Source organism: Arvicanthis niloticus, chromosome 14 (assembly GCF_011762505.2).
Source record: "Arvicanthis niloticus isolate mArvNil1 chromosome 14, mArvNil1.pat.X, whole genome shotgun sequence".
NCBI classification, from domain to species: Eukaryota; Metazoa; Chordata; class Mammalia; order Rodentia; family Muridae; genus Arvicanthis; species Arvicanthis niloticus.
In genome coordinates this window covers 10234455-10259813 of record NC_047671.1, presented here as the reverse complement: position 1 = coordinate 10259813, position 25359 = coordinate 10234455, and the positions used below count along the sequence as shown (strand labels likewise).

At 37.2% G+C, this 25359-nt stretch overlaps 1 long non-coding RNA gene and 1 pseudogene across 1 annotated transcript; one reads left to right on the top strand and one right to left on the bottom strand.

Moving 5' to 3' along the window:
• Positions 1-10112: 10112 nt before the first annotated feature.
• LOC117720251 (small nucleolar RNA SNORA17) lies at positions 10113-10225 on the bottom strand (annotated as a pseudogene).
• Positions 10226-14173: 3948 nt separating this feature from the next.
• LOC143434386 (uncharacterized) lies at positions 14174-24941 on the top strand. Its single transcript, XR_013103857.1, has 4 exons — positions 14174-14263; positions 19571-19702; positions 19782-19881; positions 24429-24941. It is a non-coding gene; the product is annotated as an uncharacterized LOC143434386 (long non-coding RNA).
• The last annotated feature ends 418 nt before the right edge of the window (positions 24942-25359 follow it).

Sequence of the window (25359 nt, the reverse complement as noted above, 5' to 3'; positions counted from 1 at the left end):
AAAGGCTGTACAACATAAATAATCTAAGATGTGAAGCCACTGTTTAGTTTTATCAGGTATTAAGGATTCTCTGCTCTCTTTAAATGAAAACGTATTATGTCCATTATATTAATCACTCCCATTTAAATAAATTTATTTTAGTGATGAGTTTATAGATGCAAGGGTTTTTATTATACTTTTGACAAGAAATTATATGGTTGACTTCTCCAAGATTTCAATTTTGCCTTCCTGAACATGAAAAAAAAAAACAAAAACAAAAAAAAAAGGTGACTTATTCACAGATAATCTTCATTTTCATTTCAGTTCTAAGCCCTAAAAGATACAATTCTGTCCTGTAAGTAAGGATTGTTATCTATTTGTCTGGGTTGGAAAGATGAGAAATTCAGGTTCTTTGGCAAGTTAGTTGCTTCCAATTCATGAGAAGTAAGTGGACATTTTTTTTGTCTCTATAAACAGTTTCATCATAATGCTTATAATTTATTTTTAGAATTTTCAAGAGTTTAGAGAGTTTATAAACTTCTTAGAAACTACTTATATTTAAGAAAATAAAACTAATGAGTCCTTCAATCAAAACTTAGTTTGATTGAAGGACCCTGCATAAGTGAATTAAATAGGAATACTAGTTTTGGGTTTGTTTGTTTGTTTGTTGTTTGTTTGTTTGTATTTTACTGAAGACTTCAAATTTTTTTAAAGGCTAGAGTAATAGTCATGAACACCATTTGTTATTTGAAACTTTCTTAGTGTGCTTGATTGTATGTATGATTTGAATACTGAATTACAGTGCATAGCACATAGGTAGATTAGTTACCTACCTACCATGTCCCAATACAGTTTTAGCAGCACATAAATTCTCATGTATTAACATGTTCATTATTACTAAAAGGAAGCCATGTGATTCCTAATGATAGTCTATTTTGAAATCCAGGCAACTGTATAAATACCCATGCATAGACATAAACACAAACCTCTGCAAATCATTACAAAAGGACAAGCTCAGACAAGAACTCAAACAGAAATATGATCCATGTCTCAGAACATTTGTTAGACATTATGCTTTGATGGATGGAAAGTCATATGAAGGACAATATGAGACACTAGAGGTGGCAAAGCATGAGACCCCGTTGACTGTGAGATTTCATTACGCATACCAGTTTAAGCATACCACACAATGCCACAGAAGACAAGACTTGAGAATTGTTTTTTGGGCCAGTAGAAATTGAAAAAAAAAATACTACTACTTCAATATTTTCCTTATTCCATATTCCTACAAAAAATAAACAAAAGAACATCGAATCATCTCCTTCACTATTCCCACCTGCCCACTCTAATGTCCTGCATAACTCAATTTGTGTTCTAGAGTTAGTTATATTTAAGTAGGTTCCTTGAAACTTCACCACTAATGATGGAAAGGGATGATTCTTGTGTGCTCTTATGTGGTCTTCTCCTTGCGTGCCACTAAAGACAGTATTGTTACTGTGCAGAAATGCAGTCTTAGATATCACTCTTCTTTTATAGAGGAACTGAAACCTCCCTAAGTTCAATGGTCCTTGATGGTCACAGTATCATCATTGTAACACCTTTCCTGTTAAGACATGAGGTGTTTTCCTTACCATGAGATAAGCTAACAAATGCTGAGTTCCATGCTAGAGACATCACAAAATGCCATAGCATTTTTTAATTACCACAATAATTTCATGAGGTGGCTATCATCCTATTTTACAACTTAAAAATCACTGAGCTATCAAATAGAGAGGTATATATTAGATCCTAGGTCTCTGCACTACCTTGCTAGTGATGGGCCCTTGCCAAATCTGTCTCCTTGGACTCATTGATTAAAATGCAAATACACCTGTGATTTATAGTCTTAGCAGCTAAGATCCCAGCTACTAATCCTGCTTTAGGGAGGATTAGTTGACAACTCAGTAAGAGTAAGAATTGAATTCTGAAGTTGTGCTGGAGGGCTGGTTTTGATGATGAAATGACAAAGTATAAATACTATTTCATAGCTTTGCCTTGAGCAACTACTGTCCCATTTACCCATAAACTACATGGATGGCTGGTAAAACAGATGGAAGACCCATTGCCAGATAAGAAAGGGGTCTGTCATTCCCAGAGAAAATAAGCCTGTCCCTAATCTCTCCCATCCTATGCCAGTCCCTTCTAGGCTCATGATTGCTTGGAAATTCACAGAAGGTCCATTTTCTGGTGAACATAATAAGGCTCCTTGAGGCAGCTGCATCACTCTGTGGCTTCTGAGACTATGATATATTTGTGCCTAATCCATAATTAACTTGGAAGATATAATATTAATTATTTTCCTCAACTGTTAACCAGTGGGGTGTTTCCCTCCCTCATTTCTCTCCTCACACACTAACCTGTCAGGCTCTGGTAATTGTTGCATGAACAGGTTTGGCTAAGTCTCCAAGGAGCACCAATTCTCTTGTTCCATTAGTGAGAACACATATAGATCATTTCCAGCACTAATCTAGGGCTAAAATCAATTATGTCTCTTGTATTTAAAAATTAAATTGATTCACCATGGGAGCAGAATGAAGGCAAAATACATTCTTCCTATTATGTGTAATTACAATTGTAAAACATTTTCCTTTGGAATGTGATTTCTGCCTACAGAGGCTGAAGTGGGTAAGTTTGAAGTGTTTAGTGGAAATGCTGGGATTTCTCTCAGATCTTTCCTTGGGCCTTTGTTTTCCACACCTCCCCATACCTCTTCCCTTCTCATTATTGTAATACTGTTATAAAACTGAGAGATCCTCTAAGGCTTCTCAACTTTCAAAAGCTCTCAAATGCAGTTTAGATGGTAGGGTGCAAACTCTAGACTAGGTAAAGAGAAAGAGAGACAGAGACAGACATAGAGGAACATAGACATAGAGAGAACTAATTATAGTTATAACCTCCTTGACAGAAATTTCAATCTTACCACTATTTGTGTGATGTTAATAGTTTGGCCAGAGCTAGTTAGATTCTATAGGAAACCCATGTATAGAATGAAGGTCTTAGGTCTTACATTTTAATGAATGACCCCAGTCCATGTTAAAATAGTAAATATTTCTTTTGAAAGTGAAGATACTGCCTGGTTTTGAGAGATCAATATACAACAGCATCACAGAATCAACTTGGTCTTTCCTATGCTCAATTGTCAGACTTATTGTTTCCTCCTCTAGAAATGCTGTAATTTTTTTTAAACCCAGCAAAATTACTTTGGGAGTACTTTGTTTCCAAAAATAGTGATGGACACTCATATAAATGATTGCCAGACTTAATTACAACCAATCAAATCTAAGTACTTAGCTAAATAATGAATTTTTAAACCCAAGATTATCCTAAATATTTTAGTGTTTAGACACCAAAAATACATTTATTTTTTTAAATCTAGCATTCATATTTATTTCAGAGTGCTGGTTTTTCATTTACTAGATCAAGCAAAATTGTTTCCAAAATGAACAATGTATTATTGGGATACAAGACATTTCTAGAAACTAACTGAGTGGGGTGATAACATGGCTTCATATTAGTTTTAATAAGTTTTTAAGACAAATTATCTATTAATCAAGGAAGAGAAAAGAAAAGGTTAATTTGTGAATTTCATTTTGCCTGTTATGAAAATGTATTGCTATTAGTTGTCTCAAAAATTATATAAGAAAATAATAAGTTATTTTGGGCTAAAAATAAAATACTTAAACACCCACTAACAATGAAGCCAATTTGCAGTGAAATTGGATCAAGAGCATGTTTATTGTCCTTGCAAAAATATTCACAAAGCAATTGTCTATAAAACATCTATACATAGAAAGATTAAATATCCTGATAGAAATAATAGTTTTAAAATCAGATAAGTAACAGTTACAGTACAGAAAATAGTGTAACTTAGAACCTAATAAACCTTCCACTTTCTACAAATCTGAGCACATTCCTACCTCCTTTGTTTAATTGGTTTGATGCGCAACCATTACTGCCATCAATGACAGACAAGTATAATATAACAACATACAAACAGGCCACTTTATTTTTTTATTAGCAACTTTAATAAGTATTTTTTCTCCTTGACCAGACACATCAATCTGTGTCATACATATTTATTATTGTTAGATTTATATAACTTGGAAACTGAACAATTTTTCTAACAAATTTTACTTGGGATGATGGCATTCTCTGTTAGTTTGGAATACTCACTTATTATTTTTTCTCTCTCTTTAATTTTTTGACAATGTGATACATGCACATAATTAATTCATTTTTATCCCTTGTTATTCTCTCTTATGCCTCACCCACTGAAACTCTTCTTCCTAGAAAGCCCCTGTACTAATTCCATGCCCCTTTTGGTATATATATGTTTTGTTGAATTAATTTTGACAGCTTGCCAGAACGTGCATAGTGGGTTACTTACTAGAACTTGACCAGTTTAACAATAGCAACTCCACTGAGAGAATGATACCCTCTGCTTCAGCAGCCATTAACGGCCCATAAATCACCATGAGCTCTTCATGAACAATGAAATGGGGATGTGTCCACTTTTGCAGGCAGCTCCTCCTCACCTCTGGCTCTTGCAGTCTTTCTGCAGCCTCTTCCACAGTATTCCTTCTTCTTTGGAGGGGGTAGAACTGTTTAGAGATGAGGACTTCACAGTTCTTATTCTTCGCACTTCAACAAGCTTGGGGGTCTCTGTACTACATTCTAAGTAGGCTACTCACTTAGAAAACAAGCTTTCCTGATGAAGGCTTGGAGTAGCAATAATCTATGGGTATAAACATATCTCCTAAGAAGGCAGTTTGATATCACATTCATTTAGCACAAGAGTAGTATCGTTGACCTCAGGGCCTATGAAATCTCAAACCAAGAACTCATGACCAGTTCCATTTATACAAGATTTCTCCTTGTTGATTGAATCATAAATACAACCAGAATGTCCCTGTTAGTTACCCCCATAACAGATATGCTTATACTGCACTAGTGAGTAAATCTTGCTTAACCAATTGTTATTAAATTCATAGTGTTCAAAGTTGTATAAATCTGTTGATACTTTTCTTGATCAGTATTTTGTATAACACTTTTCCAGCACTATGAAGATCGGCCAGTCATGAGGACATTTCCACACTTGATGTTTCTGGGTACTACAACCACAGTTTGTGCTATGTTCATCAACAGGTCTTACAACTCATCAATTTCTGGTGGGCAACCAAGTGCAATGACAATTGCCTGTTTTGTTTGGGGGCATCTAGGGCCTCCCTGATCAACAGCTCATAGAGAGGTATCCCACAACTCTTACTGGCCTTTTCATTCAATAAACTTTGGGTTCTGGGAAATGCAGGGTATTTACAATCAATCTTTTTTTTTTAACTTTTAATTGTGGATTTTAATAGACTTAGAAAATAGATTTCTGTATAGCCTGTATAGAACCTATACTTCTGCTTAATTCTTTTCTCTCTACTTTCATTTAACATGTGTTCTATTATTCATTCAATACCACACTTAAAGCCTTTTTTCCTCTCTTTCCAGGATCCTTTCTTACTTCCTGGCCTCTACGAACACTCCGAATAAAATATACAAATCCAAAAATTCAAAGCGAAGATCTTCATATGAGAAAAGATACACAGTGTTTATCTTTCTGGGGCTGAGATGTGTCAGTCAGTATACTTTTTAGATCTACCTATTTTGTTGTAAAATTTAATAATTTTATAACTAAATGAAATTCCCTTGTATGCATCTATCATATTTTCAAGCTACTGGTTATTTTATGCTTTCCATACATGAAGTCACTGAACTGATTAATGCAGACACCATTAGGACCATATAAAGCACAAGGCAACTTTTTCTTGATGGAGTGGAGATTGCTGAGTCTCTCAGTCCCTCTTGATGGAGTGGGGATTGCTGAGTCTCTCAGTCCCTCTTGATGGAGTGGGGATTGCTGAGTCTCTCAGTCCCTCTTGATGGAGTGGGGATTGCTGTGTCTCTCAGTCCTTCTGAGCAAGAATCAGGTCTTGAAGAATTAAAACATGTGAAAGAAAAGAAAAATGACTAATGTCATTCAGCAGTCCTCTGCAGATAGTTAGGATAAATCCTATTTCTGTACCTAATAGGTGCCTTTCTTACATTTTTATGTAACACACGGATGTCTTATATTTTCCCAAATGATCAAAAGAACTTTCAGTTAGTCTTGCACTTCCCTGTCAAGAAGAAAGTCTTAGATTAAACTCATTAACTCCAAAGTATTAGCAGCTTAATTAAAATGCAAATCCTACCCAAAAAGATTTACATGTCAATGAAAAGGAAGAAAGAGGATAATTCCTGATTTAGACGCATAAGGAAGGACTTGTAGTGTCTCAAGCATTAGAAGTACTATTTCAGGGCAAGGATGTTTTAATATCCATGTTACAAACCACACTATCAAAATCTGACTTTGAAACTCTTCATTAAGGGTAAAATGGCCAACTAGAATCCATGTTGAAACAAGTGGCTGATTACAGTTTGAGGAATAAAGAGTATTAGAAGACCTTATCGCGCTACCTATAACTACTCCTGTTCTACAAGAGACATGGTCAACACGGCAATAAGCTTCTCCTAATGTTGGACTCACAAACTTCTATACAATCAGATGTGACCTGGTACTGTGACTGTAACTAAAATGCAGCTACCACCACAAGAGCAGATATTTACCCCAGGCAAATTGGGTTACAAGATTTCACCATGAAAAACAGTACTGGTAAGAGTTTCTCAGAACATTTTCCCAGGCACTACTGTCAGGGCCACCATCGGTGTCCAACAAGGAAAGCCAAAGCTGTCAGCCATGCACAAAGCTTTTGACTACCATGCAACCACCATTGAGGAACGCAAACACAGAAACTTTGGCTGGTTGGAATCTGCCTTAGGAATCCACAACTGAACATAGCAAAGAAGGTCCATATACAAAGGAAGCTGAAAACTACATACAAAGATTGACAAAATATCAACAGAGTACATCCCAGAACAGGATCAAGGAGACAATAATCAATATTCAGTTCAAGAACTTCATTTTCATATTATCTCCACTCTCCTCCTATTCCCCAATATTGTTTTTTCTTATCTTTAAGTAATTACAGAATCTTAGGTGTCCACCAGGTTCCTCTCTTTTCTTACTGATATTTCCCATGTATAGAACAGTAAAAGAAGTAACAGTAGCAGCCCAACCTTATCCTCTACTGTTCTCTCTCTCTCTCTCTCTCTCTCTCTCTCTCTCTCTCACACACACACACACACACACACACACACACACACACACACACACACACATGCATACCTTCCTCCCTTTTTTTCTCCTTTTTTCCCTAGTAAATGTTTTTTGTTTGTTTTTTTGTTTGTTTCTTGGGGGGGGGGTTGTTTTGTTTTGTTTTGTTTTGTTTTGTTTGTTACATCTCCCAAAGCCTAAAGGCTGACCTGGTTCAAGAAATCTGGTTACTAATCTTTACTTCTTTCTTTTTAGTCTACCATTGTAGAGAGAATATCTTATTGTATGGATGCATCACCTGTCACTTAAAAAGCTTAGGCAGGAAATAGAGGTGGGACATCCAGTAGAGAGAAGGGATTTTTGAGATAGAGCCAGGCAGGGAAGATATACCCAAGAAGATTTAAAGAGATGAACACATGGTACCTGAGGACAGGTAACCAGTCACATGCCAGAATGTAGGTTAAAAAATAAATGGGTTACTTTTTATTATGATCTGGTCAGAGGAGAACCTAGCTATATGGCCAAGGTATTTGTAAATATATTTTGAGTCTGAGTCTTATTTCTGGGAACATGGGTCTGGGAAGAAGAACTGGGACCTGAATTCTACATACCATTAACCGGAAATTCCCACAGATCCATTTTACTTTCCCCCTTACCTCAAATATTTCCACTCTTATAGCCCTATTCTCTATTTCCCCTCTAGCAACATAATCTTTTAACTCTTCTTTTTCTTCCCATTCACATTAATCAAATAGCATGTTCAGTACCACAGGTTTCTTTATTCCAAAAAATAATTAATACAAAGCAAGTGTCTGGCTTGTATTGTCAGAGTAGATTAACGATTAGATAAAGACTCTTTCTATAGACAGGACTCAACCAACAGGAGCAGGCTAGATATAAATCATGCTGTGTGAAACTTTAGTCTAACAGATGGAAGTATCACTAGACCGACTACATGAGTGCTACCACATGTAGTACAACTGTAGTACAACTGAAGTACAACTCATTCTTCCCTGGACACTGCAAATACATTCATTGAAAGCAGACGTTAAACTGGATTAAGAGAAAAGCAAAAAGAACAAATTGTAACCAACCATCTAATGACAGATAGGACTATCCCAGTGCAAAGATACAGGTAACCTGAAAAGTAAGACAACATCTCATCAGCCTACATTGCCAAAATTTACCATAATAACTTCTATCAAAAGGGCTTAAATTAAATTCAATGCACAGGCTTCGATAGAATGGCTATAAATGTGGTAAAGACACAAAGAGGGTTCCAATAATTTCAAAGAGAACAAAAATGGCTTAGTAAATGAAAAAGAAAGTTAATCTGTGAAATGAAAATAGAGTTTAATAGATATAAATAATGAAGAAACCCCAAACTAAACTTAGAAAAGACCATAAGTCAAATAAAACATTCAGCTGGATAGCTTCAGAAATTGGATAGATCGTGTGGAAGAGAGAGTATCAAGGAATGAAGACAAACTAGAAGAATTGAATCATTCATTAAATGTCAATTTTTTTAATGTATGATCAAGACAAAATAACTCTGACTTCATAAAAAGGAAAAACCTGCATGTTATAAGCATCTAAGAAAAAATTTATGCAAAATTTTAGAACTGTTAATTTTTTTGTTTATTGGCTCCTTGTGAATTTCACATCATGCATCCCAATCCCACTCATCCCCCTCCTCTCATACTCACCCTCAATTCTTGCAACTTCCCCTAAATAGAGAAAAAATAATTGTTGAAGTAGTAGTGTGTCACAGTGTGTCCCATAGTATACACTTTTGTCTACACTTCTTTGTTTGCAAATGTTCATTGCAATAACTAGTTGGTCTGGTATGAGGCTGCTGGCTTCCACTACTGTATCAATACTGGAACCTCACTGGACTCCTCCTGGATATTCTGTTGTTGCCCTGTGCCATGAAGACCCTGCAGTTTAGGACTGGCCTCTTCATAGACTCCAGCAGTTCATTGATGGGGTAGATGTTGGGGTGGCCAAATCAAAGCCCTTGGTCTGGGCCTGAGAGTTATCTGAGCAGGTGAGCCCACTGGCTCTTCCACTCTTGTACACTCTGGCTAGATCTCCTGCAAACCCCACATCCAGGGACAGCTCTACTGTGCTTCCCTGGCGAGGAACAGGTTCTGCTCTCCCAATTGCTGCAGTAGTTGATGGATGGGGCCAGCTTTGCCACTCTGATGACCTCAGAGACTCTTCTCCTGCTTGCTGTAGATGGCAAAATGTAAGTTGTGGTGGGCATCTCTCTCTCCCCAATGTCACTCTTCACAGCAGTCACGTTCGTTGATGGGTCAGCTCTCCTATGCTCAATCTATCAGGGCTGGTTCAACCCTTCTCCCACCATCAGGGTCAGCTCTACTGGGCTGCCCAGGTAAGGTGCAGGGCCTGCATTCTTGAGTGCCCCAGAGAGTGAGGGGCAAGGACAGCTCTTCACATTCCTGAGCCTGGAGGCCACCTCTCCTGCTGTTACTACTTACTTGCTTCTCTTGATGGAGCCCAGGGTCTCTGAGTATCTGGGGTTGTCTCAGGAGTACTAAGCCCTCCTTGTACATTATGGCACCAGGCAGTGGTCATCTTGGGTTTGATCCATTTCCACAGGTCTACAAGTTGCCAGACTGGTGGTCACCTCAGGCTAACTACCTATCCAAAGCCCATGGTGCTTGTTCTGGTGGTCAACTTGGACTCAGTCCTTGCTTGACCTGCCCAAGTGGCCCTTTGCTAGGGTCATCTGTTTGGGATAACTCCTACCATGGTCTATGAGTACCAGGCAGAATTCTCAGAGTCTCTGGCTTTCTTCCTGTCCTGGGAACCCAATTGAGCCTGCCTAACACCAGACTGTTGGTTGTCTCAGGCTTGCTTTTTTTCAGGGAATGTTAGGCTTATTCAGATGTTTGTATATCAGAACACTGAGTATAGACATAGTCTCTCTCCTCTGCCACCTACTGGTCCACAGGTGGCTCCTGAAATACCTGTATGGGCAGGTAAAAAATATTTTTAATCTAATTATTAAAGAAATTATTCAGATTTAGAGAACAAGCAACCCATCTATATAAAAGTATACAAGGATAGGACCAAAAAAGAGCTCCCATGTTATATTATAGTAAAAGTATCTAATTCACCTAAAAAAGAAAACCTGCAACATAGAAAGACAAAGTTATACACAAGGCAGTCCCAACAGAATAATTTCTGCTGATTCAGTCCAAAACATGAAAAAAAAAGGAGGCTTGGACTGATGTGTTTCAAACTCTGAAATATCACCATTCCTGACTCACTCTAATATCCCAAGCAAAAATATCAGTTATGATTGACAATAAAATATGGTACAAAAGCAGGCTAGAAAATTCACAACAACCAAGCTACCTAAAGAGAGTATTAGAGAGACTACTTCAAAACACACATAATGTACTATTGGAGGAAAAAATTATTATGCTATTATATTCATTAAACAAAAACAAAAACAAACAAACAAACAAACAGATAAGAAATTCCCAAATGCTACAAAATCAACTAAATGGTGGGTAGAAACACAGACCTGCCAGTCAGAACTGTAGTATTGGTAATCTCAATTTACCTATCTAAAACACAGACAAGTAGATTAAATTAGAAACAACAATTTTCTTTTTGCTGACTTCAAAATACCTTTCTGCCAAAGATATATACAATTTTAGGTCAAAGGAGAGAAAAATATACTCTAAGAAAATGGGACCAGAAAGCAAGTAGTCATTCTTATATTAATATCTGACTAAATAAACTCGACCCAAATTCTTTTCAGAGGAGTTACTGAGCAAGGAAACATTCCATCAGGAGGAAATTATAGTTCTAAATATGTATGTTCTAAATATAGGTTTATCCAACTTGATGACGCAAACACTAACAGATTTTAAATGAATGCCAAGCCAGGAATAGTGGGTAACTTTAAAACTCCACTCTCACCATTTACAAGCCAACTGTATATCAGCCATCAAAGAAATATTGACAGTAAAGAACATCACAGATAAAATGGGCATAGCCAATGTACAGAACATTCCACCTAAACAACAAATAATTCATATGCCTCTCAGCAACCCATGGAAACTTCCCCAAAGTAGATCTCATATTTGACACAAAGCAAGTCTCAACAAATATAGAAAAGTCAAACTATAATTCTTTATCCTATCAGAACACCAAGGGACAAATTTGAAATCAACAGCAGGAGAAATCATAAGATAAAAAATGGGAGAAATTACAGAGACACAAATGACACAGTAAAATGGGCCATGGCAGAAATAAAAAATGAAAACAAATTTTAAATCTTAGAGGTATATGAAAATGAAAATATAACCTATCTGAATTTATGGGAAAGAGTGAAAGCAGTTCTAAGAGAAAAGTTTATCACACTAAGTGCCTATAAAAAAAGATCAAACAGAATTCAAATAAATAATGGATCTTAAGGCATTGAGAACAAAAAAAAGTAAAAGAAGTGACATAGCAAGAGAAAAGACTGAAATTAATGAAATGGGAATAAAAAACAGTAAAAAGAACCAATAAAAAAAAGAATGAGTTCTTTGAAAAGATAAGCAAAATAACAAACTCTTAGACAAATTAGTCAAAAGAAGGAGAAGATGAAGACCCAAATTAATAAAATCAGAAATTTAAAAGATACTGGGAAAATTTAGACAACCATGAAGACATTATCAAAAATCTTCTAAACTTTTTAAAATGTATACGGCTGGCTCATAACCTGGAATCATGTGTGTATATTTTGCTTTAAGCTATAAGTTGCATAGATGTATTATATAATAACTTTGTATAATGCAGACATTGTAGCCTCTAACATTGAGAAATAGTCTAAGCCTCAATTTTTGGTGGATATTATTTAGAATTTTTAACATAAAATTTGATAACTTTACAAAATGCATTTTAATCATATTCACTGCCACATTACTTCCCTAACTCCTTCCAGAACAACCAGCCTCCCCCAACTTTATGTTCTTTTTTTTTTATTTATAATATCCCACTGAGTATAATTTTGCTGCCCATAACTTCTGAGTGTAGTGTTGTCTACTGGGCATGGCTGATCAACTATGGGCCACACCCTTAATGAAAACTGACCATGTTACTTTTTCACAACAGAAGAGTAACTAAAATACGCATAATCAGCATTTCAGCCTGATTGCACAACTTCATTTTAATTATACTAGTACATCGTGATTATTATCTCTGGGTCTATAAGTTAGTTCGTCTACTATTATCTCTACCCTCATTCTGTTTGCCAAAATTGTTTTTGTAGGACCATGAAAGGCAGACTGATTTTTGGTTGAGTTAGCTTTGAAACCTGGTGACCCACCAGATGACCCCGCAGGGTCCCCTGCAACAGGCAGTAGGCGTTAGTCATGCTCTCAGACTCCAGGCTCCCTGACACGAGGCCACAGCCCTCCATAGATGTGTGTCCTTTAGTCATATCAGGCAATGCCCCTTGGCCCCTACACAGGTAGAAGGCGTGACCATGGGTCATGTAGTCTCCAGACAGATCTCTACATTAATGAGGTACCTAAAGGCCAGAGGGGCACAGTCAATTAAGCATTCCTTCCCAGACCATCCTCCCTGCAAAAGGTATTTAACCTCAGGCCCGCCCTGAAAAAACTGGGCTACAGTTTCTCCTCTACTTTCTGCCATGACAACAAACATCTTAAAATCCACCATGGGGAACAATGGAGAAAGTTTTCACCCATAGAGTCACAGCTTAATCTCCCACAGAAGACCTCTCTGCATTTCCAGCCACAAGGACCACCAACTCAAGCAAGCCAAGTGAGCCACAGCGACCAAGCCAAGAACTCTCATCCCTGGGAGACACAGCCTGAGCTTCTCTCCCTTTCTCCCCCTTTGGCCACAGGCCAATCCAGCCCTTATGCCCCCACTTCGTTCTTGACTTTTCCATGGCTTCCCCTACCCCCAAACCCCAGGCATACCTGGAGGCCCAAGAGCCTGAGAACCAGACAGCTAGCTCCGGCTCCCACAGGAACTCAGACTGCTCTCCCTCACCTCTGGAGTGCAGTCCCACGGTTTCATATAGCCTGATGCCCACCCAGCACCAGCATGGGGAAAAGTACAGTCAAACTCCCATATCTTGCCTCCATGAGTGGACCTAACCCTGTGGTGGGCAGACACGGGACACACGCATACACAACCCAACAACTGGTCTGTGATACATCATAACCCAACATGTTTTGATTTTTTTCTACCAAAATTTTATTGGATATAATAATCATTAGTGAAATAACTTTCAAAGTATTACAACACGATTATGGTATCTTTTGATATCTACCACAGACATCAAAAAGTCTTCAATAGGACTTAAATGTTTCTCCTATATCCCAGCTTAACCCTTTTTTCATTACAGTATCTTGAAGATGGGGTAAATACTTATTCATCCTACTATATGTCTACTTTATGGAGACAGTTTGTACTTTCACAGTCAAACTGAACTTGTTACTTCTGTAGTCAGGGCTTGACTCTTTACTTGGACAACATTCTAGTATTCTCCACTCACTGGGGTTTGGTGTAGGAGGAGCTAAGGTGGGAGGAGTACAGAGAGAAGGAGTAAGGAGAGAGAAGAGAAGAGAAGGAGAGAGAGGAAGCGCTGTACAGGGATAGCTGAATAAACCGCTTGAAGAAGAACACGGTTGCCGTTGCCTTATTCCGAGGGTTGGACGTAGGTAGCGACAAGTGGTGCTGAAACCCCGGGATCCACCAAAACCTCTCAGAACGTGTTCAGAACTTCTTGCGGCTTCAGGAGAGTCGACTGGGTAAGTTTCCAGGTAAGTGGGACAAGTTAGGTTCTCAGGTAGAAGACAAGATAGGTTCCCGGTATTGGGACGAGTTGAAAGCAAGAGTTGACAGCGAGAGTTGAAACTGACAGTTGACAGCAAGAGTTGAAACTGACAGTTGACAGCAAGAGTTGAAACTGACAATTGAAAGTGAAAGTAGGTTCCCTGTTAGTGGAACAAGTCAGGCTCTCGGAAGAGACGATAAAGTTCTCAGGTAAGTGGGACAAGGATAAGTTCTCAGTTTAGAGACTATAAAGTTCCCAGTTTTGGGACAAGTTAAGCAGAAAAATCGAAAGGAGTAGAGCTTAAGAAGGCTACTTTGGAAAAGTTCTTACAGGCCATGGATGAGGTTTCAGTTTCGGGAAAGGATCTTAAGATGGCCAAGGAACGAAGGGTCCAAGAATGATAATGTTAATTGATTTAACTTTTAAAATGGGTGTGATTTTGAGTTGTATAGTTATATTTTTCCTCTGGACAAAAGGTCAATGTATAGGTTTTTCTGGTTACTGGCTTAAGGAAAGGCTAATTTGGGAAAAAAGGTTTTTCTATGAGTTTTTTGATGAGGTCATTAAGGTAGTACTTATATCTTCCAGAATTATATGGATCAGATATGACAGAGGTAGGCCTTCAGAAGACTAGATTCCAGAGAATCAAACAAAATAATTATCTTGATACTAAAATTTGTTTTGAGATTTGTATATTACAGAATACACAGCTTTGATGAATGAATCTTATCACCTGCATGTTCACTGATGCCCTGTACTTCCAGCTGGTTTAGAACTAAGTCTTTTATTTAGGAGAGATGACAGAGGTTCTGGTTAGTCAACAAAATGATGGACTGGGTATTAAGTCTATCTTGGACCTTACTGACATAAATTAGTATAGTTATGCTCTAACTGTATTTTGAGAGAAAAGTTTTATTTTAACAGGAAGGATGATATGTAGGAGGAGCTAAGGTGGGAGGAGTACAGAGAGGAGGAGTAAGGAGAGAGAAGAGAAGAGAAGGAGAGAGAGGAAGCGCTGTACAGGGATAGCTGAATAAACCGCTTGAAGAAGAACACGGTTGCCGTTGCCTTATTCCGAGGGTTGGACGTGGGTAGCGACAGTTTGGAAGTCAAAGTTTTTTTGCAACAGTCATTTCCTGTGGCTCACATGCCTGCAGTTCTATCTGTTTTAAGTAGTCTTTCAATGTAATAAACATGTGCTTGTGAATGGCCCATAGCCCTAGAGGTACCCTACTACCCTTATTCAGCTAAATAATCATGTTGTTAAACTCTCCTCTAAATACTTATGTTTAGACCCATAAATTTGTGTTGTGCCCAGCCTTAAGCAAAGAAACCCATTCCTGTAATGGGTAATGGCCAATGAGCAGAAATTCATAACTGGCTCAGAGCCAAGAAAGGTAGATAGTGTAAACATTTGGTCCTACTGGCCTGATATACCCCTCATTCTAAGGAACAGGAAACTTCATGCAGTATATGTGGTAGAAATAGTATGTAAGAGCTCATACTGGAGTGAGGCGCAATGCAAAGATGTCATCTGGACATGCATAACCGCTGCACTCAGCTGAGATTAATCTTAACAAACCCTGCAGTAGATTAGGCTCCTCACCTAATCTACTTATAGGGAGAGGGCTCTAACAGAGGGGGACGCCATCTTCTTCAGTGGCGTAGCCATAGAAAATTTGTTCTTGCTCCACTGAATAATATTCCCCCTTCCATGCATAGAAAAATGATTCTTACTAAACTCAGTGGGACAAACACAAAGAGAAAAGTGAAAGTAGGAAGGAGACATAATGAGAAGAAGGGTTCTAGTGGGAGAGGAAAATGGGGGATGGGACAAAACTAAAATGTTTTATGTAAATCAATGAAAGTATCAAACAATAAAAATTGGGTTAGATGTGTCTTGGTAGATTGCTTGCCTAGTGTGTGAGATGCTAGGTTCTATTGCAACACTGAAAAAAATTCACTTATAGAAAAGTCTTTAAAGTTAAAGTTTTACTAAGATAAAAAAATGCTGGCTTCTTATCACTTTGATATCATTCATCATAAGACAAGTCCTAATCACATTTTTAAGAAATAGAATAATTATTGATTTGATCTTAATTAAGATAAACTAAATAAAATTTCAAGTAAGACATTCTATATATGTTTAAACTATTTAGAGGGGTGCATGTTTTGGATATGACTCTCTGCCAGATGTCTTTTCTTCATGTCATCTGTCAATACACTACACTGAGTTCATTACTTGTTTCAGAAGACAAGGCAATAACTCAGTACAGTCTATCTCTCCAAAAGAAAAGGAAAAAAGTGTAATGTTATCGTCTGATTTAGTTTTTGATAGTCAAGCACGCTTTGAGGCTGGTCACTGTCTCCATCTTTAAGGTTTTAAGTATAGTCACCTACAGATGCAGATCTTCAGACATTAATCAAAGTCTTAGAAGTATAATTATATTTGATATGTTCTACTAAAAATTTAATGAGAGAGCGTGGTAAAGGAAGGAATATTGGGAAAGAATAAAACCACTAAAGGCCTCTTGAAAAGTCGTATGGAATCCTATTACCATGTAAGCATCCTAAAATATATACATAAAAATAAGGAATTCACATGGAGTCACCATACAATGGGGGAGAGAATGCACCAATTAGAAATCTTATTCTACAAGTAAAATCTCATATGCCAGGGATAAGGTACATTTTGTTGAGTCATTGGCCTGAGAGCCCCATTGAACACCCAAGCCTCATAGGCTATTGCCAAGGATATTGGTTAGTGTCCATAATCTGATGCTAAGAGCCTATTGCTGGAGACAAATCCTACTTATGTCATCAAACAGAGAGAAATTGAACTGGTGGTCAGCTAGAAGCTTCACCCTTGCAGACCAGTGTTTATGTTATGGAAAGTACTTTGCACACTACTGCAGAGCCTTGAATTCTGCACCTAAAAAATAATCCAATGCAAAAGTGACTAATGCGATATTGGAGAAGTAACCATCCATTTTTAAAATTTGATTTAAGTCCTGCTCTATGAGACCAAACCCATACCTGATACTGCCAATGTTGCCAAGAACTGAAGACTAGATAGGTTATAGGCAATAAGAGAAAACCTACAAACTAAGAGAAAGATGATGCCTAATGACATATTGTTATACCAATGATGTCAGAGAAAAACTCAACCCATATCAGAAAAGTTTCTTCTTGGAGGATAATTAATCCACAACTGGATTATGCACAGAGAGTGAAAGACTTTGGAGCACTCAGACCTAAGTATGATGTCTTTATAACACACCTGCTCAAGGCTCAAGAATCTATTCAGAGAGGAAGCAGAAAGATTATAAGAGTCAGACATGGTCACTGACATCATGGAAACAGTGTCATCCAGGTGCAACAGATTAGTACACATGTGAATGAACGGAAATGATTACAATGCTCATAAGACCTGCACAAGTTCAAGCCAAACAAAGTCCTGCCAAAGAGAATGAAAGTGGACACATCCTTAACAAAGGATCAATTTGCAATTGAGAAATTCTGGGAAAGGGAAAGATCAGTTTTCTCCAGTGAGGCATTACTGGTATATCAATTACACTCTAGGGTAGGCCTAATGCCCTGGTATAGTTGGGCAACATAGAAATGGACTTTATGAGGCTTGTTGTTTTAGTTTTTGAGTTTTTTACACTTTTAAAATACGGTTTGAAGTTTTTGTTTGTGAGAGAGAAAGAACATTAAGTTTGGTGGGTGTGGTAATAGATCTGGATCTAGAAAGACTTAAGGAGCTAAGTATGGATAAAAATATAATGTATTATATGAAAATTTTAAGTAAAAATATTAATGAGTCTTTCAAAATGTTTTTTTTGCAATGTTAAATAAACTTTTATCAACTTTGTTCTCTTGAAAGGACAAAGTTATCCTGAAGAAAGGAAAAATCATATTAATAAGCACCTAGTCTGCTTATGTGTATGGATAACCATTCTTAAATCATGTGGCACGTTGTAAAGAGTGTATGTCTTTATCTAAGTGAGGCTAGGGTTATTGTGCTGATTCTTATTATAGAAATATTATATTGATATTAGCAATTAAATAAAGCAAAATATATAAAAAATTACCTGGAATCTCACTCACTAATAATCATTAGGTTATCATCTTAAAGTCTCCAATCTCCTTGTATGTACAAAATTTAAAAGAATGTGTCACAGGCGGTTTGCTCTCTCCATGTGTTAGTATTTTCACTTCAAATATGAAAATAACATTGCATAGAATTCTCTTATTGGGTTAAATAGAGTGAGTCACTAATGTCTTCAGACATCTGACATACAGAATATGGATCTCAGTTTTATACATGTTCTTCCAATGAAATATGCTCAAATAAATGCAGGTCAAGCCAAAATATGTAGAGGCATGACAAAAAAATAAATCCAAAGTTTCAGTATCTCCACTTGGGTGCTGTCTTTGTCAGAGTCTCATCACTGTGAAGAGACACTGAGACCAAAGCAACTCTTATAAAGGCAAACATTTAATTGAGTCTGGCTTACAGTTTCAGAGGTTCAGTCCATTATTGTGGCAGGAAGCATGGCATCATGCAGGCAAACATGGTTCTAGAGGAGCTGAGAGTTCTACATCTTGGTCAGAAGGCAGCTGGGATACTGGAATTCCAAACTGGACATAGCTTGGGCTTATATATGAAACCTCAAAGCCTACCTCTATGTGACACACTTCTTCCAAGTCCACACCTGTTCCAACAAGGCCACACCTCCTAATAGTGCCACTCCATATGACCCAGGCATTCAAGCACATGAGTCTATGGGGGACAAGCCTACTCAAATCACCAGATGTACCTATTCTATCTGTTTTCTCCTGACACAACTAAGGTGAGGTTTAGGTATCAAGAACATTAGGCACTAAGAAATTTAGTCACTAATTCAATATTAAATTAATTATACTGATCTTGTGGTCTCCTTACCTAATCTCCCTGCTTCTCATGGTAATCTTAGTCCAATTCACTAAAAGCCTGTCACCTTACAATATTTATAAAGGAAAAAAATCTTGACATCTGCAGCCCATATTTCTAGACATAACTTAAAGCACTATTCACAATAAATTTACAAGAGTACTTTGTATTTCTGCCTATAAGACCTGATAATTGTGCTGAAGAGATGGCTCAGCTGTTAAAGACTAGGGTCACAACCAAAAATAGACATATATGACCATCTGATAATTATAGAAATGACCAAAACATGAAGCATTATCAACTTCAACAGTGGCTTAAAAACTACCCTACTGTTGTACTTTATCTAGAATCACCATACTAGATTAAAATGGCTTACACACTCTCTTCTCCCACTGGTATACACTACTTTACTGTAATGTTTAAACTCTTATAAATAAGAGCTTTGGAAACCTGTTATGGTGGGATGAGCAACTTTCAAGACTACCTTGTTAGATTTTCTAAGTTATAGAATAAGAACTCTCACAGTCAAACGTGTTACAAGTGCCCACTGATGACTTCAATTTATTCTTTGCATCCTTAGAAGCTGTCTGCTGAAGTAGCTCCTCTCCACTCATAGGTCTGTTGAATCTTAAAGGAGCACCTTTGACTTGCACTGAACTGACATCTTACAACTTCCAAAAGAGAACAGGAGAATGGCAGTTCTCTTTCTAAGGTGAAGAGTTGATTTTATTGAAAATAAAAGACAAGAAAGAATCTTCTTTATAAATGCTCACTTTCTCTCTCCCCATTAGGCACACTTCAATGGAAAGCCTCACATCCAAAAGTTTACAAACAGGACATCAAGCTGAGGAGAAAGAAATGGAAGAGGAGGAAGAGACAACCCCACATTGGGTGAGTAGGGAAGGAGCACTAGATCTGGGAGGAGTTTGTGGAGAGAAGTGAATACTATTAAAATACATTGTATAAAATTATAAAATAAATAATAAAAACCAACTTCAATGGCAAAGAAGGCAGTGAACCAAAGTGCTGCACTATTGGACAAGTCAGACCGAGAAATATGGTTTAAGCCTCCGATGCTCACACTGCACGAGACTGATAAGGACAAAGCCCAGACGCCTGGTCTCAAGGTGTGATTATATAATGTTTGGAAGAAAAATGCTGTAAAATGCTTGTCATGCAAGCATGAGGACCAAAGTTTAGTCCATCATTCCCCCATGAGGGTGAAGTCTTGTGGTGGTGTGCTGTATAGGTACCTCTAAGGTTGTGGTGATGGAGATGGGAAGCAGAACGTGTGGAACTTGCCATCCAGGAAAACTGGCTAGTTTGGAGAGAGAGAGAGAGAGAGAGAGAGAGAGAGAGAGAGAGAGAGAGAGAGAGAGAGAGAGAGAGAGAGAGTTAGAGAGACAGAGAGAGACAGGGAAGATTTATGGAAGAGGTAGAGTGGAAGAAATTGAGATAGAAATAATACTAGAGATGAGTTTTGGGGCCACTGTTTTGATTATTCTGCATTACCATGCTCAGGACAAGTTGAACACATGTGTAAGCCATTGTCCAAAACTGAGCCAATAGAAAACTGAACACATTTTCACTAATAGAATGAAATTAGAAACATTCATATTGCAAGTATCCAGTAAAAGTAAGAAAGCCTAAATTTATTGCCACAGAAGAGATTTTAGAAAATCTACTTCACCTGTAATGTTTTTAAATTCTGATTTGAGGGTTCCACTTTGATAAATTCTGATTTAATTGGCCTGCTATATGGACAAAGTAGCATTGCTTGTTAACAGTTTACCAGATGATTGTAATATGCAGGGAAATTTGGCATTGCCAGCTCTGCTCTATAAAGAAGGCCAACCCTAGTATGAAAACATAAAGAACTGTGTGGAAAAAAAACACTGTCACTCTTGGATGGGGCTACATGTCTTTTAGATATAAATATTAGCAAGTTTTTCATTTAGTCAAATGGGATTCAAACTCTCAATTACTTTTAGTTTATGAGATACAGTTCACTCGGTGTTCTCTAGACTGATATTCTCTCTTGGTTCAAATAACTGGATAATTGTTAAGCTGTCCAACTCACTAGGCAGAAACTTAAGCCATTTAGAAAAGATGATATGAAAAATAATGAAATAAAAATTAGGAAGGCTGGTTGTTGTATCTCATTGGTATGACAAAAATAACAATCAGGTTTAAAAATAGTTACACCCTGCTACCATATCTTGGAAATACCTTGACCTAGAAAAGTAAAGTGTTCTGAATTGCTCAATAATGAAAGACAATGAAGTGAAGACAGCATCCACCACAGCTCATTCATCTTATCATGACTTGTAAGACTGAGATATTCATAATGAAGTCTTCACATCTTTTTTTTTTTGTTATGATGTATGAATCTCACCTTCACTCAGCTCTTTTTCAAAGAGCCAGTGATGGCTTTGCCTTGAACCTTCTTCCTCCTCCATGAACCCTCCCTTCTTTCTTCCTCGACTCCATCATTTCTTCCCATGCTCTGTCCCTCCCTCCACCCTCCTTTTGGTGTACACATACAATTACGCTCTCTTGTGACTGTGTCTGGAGGCCAGTGTTTGACATTGGGATATCTTCCTTAATCTGTTCTCCACCTTATTTTGAGACATTCACTGATTGTGGAACATGCTGGTTTACCTAGGTAGGCTGTCCAGCAAGTCTCTGGAATGTGTTTCTACCATCTAGTTGTGTCCTACCATACTTAACCTTTATGTGGGTTTAGAAATCAACACATGTTCTCATGCCTGTGCAACAACTATTTGACCCCACTGAGCCATCTCCTCAGTCCCAGTGATGATTCTTAAAGTCTGGCCTTGTTTGGATATATTTTCAGTTCAGTATAACATTACCAGTTTAGGAAACATCATGACAGAAGTGTCTTGGAATCCAGAGAAATGAATTCTGGTACCACTTTGTGTCACTAAAGTGGCATCAGCTTTGCCCATTAACCAATTAATGTATTTTCCTTCTGAGTATACTCATGTGATTGAGATGAACATATTATAACACATTCCCATCAGCAACTGAGTCACAGAGCTGCAGTCTGCACAGTTGCAGCTGCAACTGCAACTCAGTTGGTCTTACTTCCTTCTCATCTCTACTGTGGTTTTATGACCCTTGTACTTATAGATGCATTTCCTGGATTGTAGTTTTGAAAACATGATCATTGTGTTAATGTGCGTAATCATTATGTTACCCCAGGAATAAGACAAAGACCATCTGCCTTGGAAAAAGATAGCATGATTTACATACAATCTGACCTTCATGTAATCCCTGTATCAACCTAACCATGAGAGATAATTTCTGAGAAGCCCCATATTTCAACCAAGTAAGGCTTGGAATTAATCTTAGGAGCCTCTACCAAATAAGTCTTGAATGAGTCCCTCTGTGTTTGTTTTACTAAGTATATTCTAATCTTTATCTCAACTGAGTAACCCAATATTCTCGATCTTCCTAATCATGACTACATGAAATGAAATCTATTCTCTCTGACAAGATGTTAATATATCACAAGTCTCTAGCCCCGTGACACAGGGACTTGATAAACAAACTACTTTTAGGAGGCCACCATTTCCAAGACTAGGAAGCCAATTGGAAATAGTGAAAACTGGGAACATAGAACGTGTACATCAGAAGTTATAAAGAAAATAAACACAGCCATAGTCAAGCATTAAAGCAAGCACTGAGCCTTGTCTGAGCACAAAGCCTATGCCAGGACTCTAAACTCAGCTATATAACCAAGACACCATCTCATATATGTAAAAAAATAAAAACAAAATTATTCTAAAACCAGCTCCTCTGTAGCTAGTTGCTCTCTGGGATGTTCTGGAGTATATTAAACAACCTGTTCCTTCCTATTTTCTGATTTCCAATCACTCAAAGATCTCAAGTATTTTCACCTTTGGTGGTTTGTTCCTATTTATATTGTGTTACACTGTGTTGAGTTGTGTTGTAACTTACTGTGAGTTATGTGAGCATCTTGCTATTCAGTTTTGTTATAAATGTTCATTTTTATTATTGTTCTGGTGTCATGTTGCTATTCTGCTTTTATGCTGGGTTTGAGAAAAGTAACTTAATGCTAATTTTATTATCCTCTCCTTCTTTTACCTGCACCCACTCTAGCTATTCATCAGAGTGATCCTGGTGTGACCATTACAAGATAGCACTCTGTTATTTCTTTCAATAAAAAGATGTTTATTGAATGCCTACTCTTGTAATAGATCTAATAATATTTTAGATTGTTTTGTATATATCTGAAAAATATATATGTGCGCATATCCTCAAATTCTTTGAGCCCAATGGCTGTAACAAATTTCAATTGACCAACAAATCTACCAATGTTCTCAATTTATACAAGCAAAGTTTAACTGTATAATATTTTGGAAAGTATTGTCCTATATCCAGTGTCAGCAAAACACTGATGTTTCATGATGTTTGAATTCGAGAAGTGCATCAGCAGAAATATGACTTATTCCAATAATTTTTAAATTTTGTAACACTAATTTACCTAAGAAACTTCTAAAATAACATGTCAGCCAATTCTATTAATTAATCTTATGAAACAGTCATATGTGCATATGTATGTATGTATGTACTTATAAAACCTCTATACTCTTGACACATAATATATTTGAATTCATCATTCTCTAGAAGCAGGTTGTTTTTTTCTAAAGTGAATCATACAGGTTAAAAGCATTTACCTTCATTAGCAAAATTATCAAGAGTTGGGATGGAAATCAAAATAAAAGGAGAATAATTCAGGCACAAATTGCTATGGAGCCTGAGTATTGTAACTACTTGGTGAAGGCAGTTACAAAGTATTCTTGTCTGTTTTGTATTTCTCCTTATAAAATTCCAGGACATCAATCACATGCATAGATGTAGTCATATAATTCTCATTTAGAAATGGGTACTCCTTATTTCAGATACTTTGCAAATTTGTGATATCCTCATTGTTTAATTCTTTTAAGTGTGAGTACATGTGCAGACTGTTTATTCATCTGAGTTAGAAGAGACAGTCTTTGCCTTGTACTATATTTTAAGCGTGAAATTTTCTTTAAAGGTATATGTATGAAGTGTTTTATTTCAGGGGGAACACTATTTTGGAGGTTCTGAAAATGTAGGATGTGGTACCTCGTTGAGGGAGGTAGGTCACTGAGGTCAGATTTGAAAGTTATACCTGGTTCCTGTTTCTTCTTTGCTCTCACTTTCCCATTGGCCTTAAAGTGAGGAAGCTTGTCTGGTACATTCAACCACCACAGATATGTTCTGTATGAGTGCATGGGGTTAAGAAATCATAAGGTGAACCTTTAGGAGTTAGGAGCAAAAGAAATCCTCCCTCTGGTCCTTAAAACCCTAATGGTCCTTAAAACCATGAAAAGACTTCACTTTAATGACCTCTTTTTTTTTTTCAGAACTACTCTGACTCTGTTTTCACCAATACGAAGAGCGCCATATGTCCGATCCTGTGTACTCTTTTCTGTGCCCAAGTTACCCCCAAACTTGTTCTTCATCAGGTTAAGAAGAATCTCTGGCTTATGCTGTGACTATTTTTTTTAACGAAGTGCAGGAAAAGTATATAATTTTGAAATTGTGACTATAAGACATTTATTTATAATGCACTTTATATCAGAAGTAAAACTTTAAAGTTCCAAGGCTTCAAGTATTGCCCTGGATATTTGTTTTATTCTGTGTGTGAGAACGAAGCCTTGATCTACACCAACACAGCAGAGCAAAGGAGCTTATCCTAGCTTAACTGAATTGGAAAATGGTCTCACTATTAGGAAAAGAGCGACAGGCACATTTTCTACATTAATCGTGGTTATTAAGTTACTTTGACTAAATAACTTTAATAGTTTCAAATTAATTGCTTGAAATACTTTTAGAAGTATTCACATGATGTAAAGATATCTCCTTCATGGATTCAAACTTACCCACAAAATAATATTCAAATGCAATAAAATCCACAGTTTTGTGTCTCGAGATTTTCTTTTGTTAATATTTTTAAGTAAATACTGAAAGTGTGTTTGGGTTCTATCCTGCCTCCATCTGTCTCACCTCCCCACTACATCTCTGATCCTCATACCCTCCTCTTCACAGAACAGTTTACTCTTTCATGTTCCATATGTCTTATTTACCACCTCCACCCTTCCTTATCAGCCCGTATTACCTTTGCCTGGCCTTTACACACACACACACACACACACACACACACACATACACACACACACACACACACACACACTCACACACACACACTCACACAGGAACATATACACTTACATATATACATATAAAATTATAGGCTAGGATCTGCCTATGAGGGAGAACATGTATTCTGTTTGT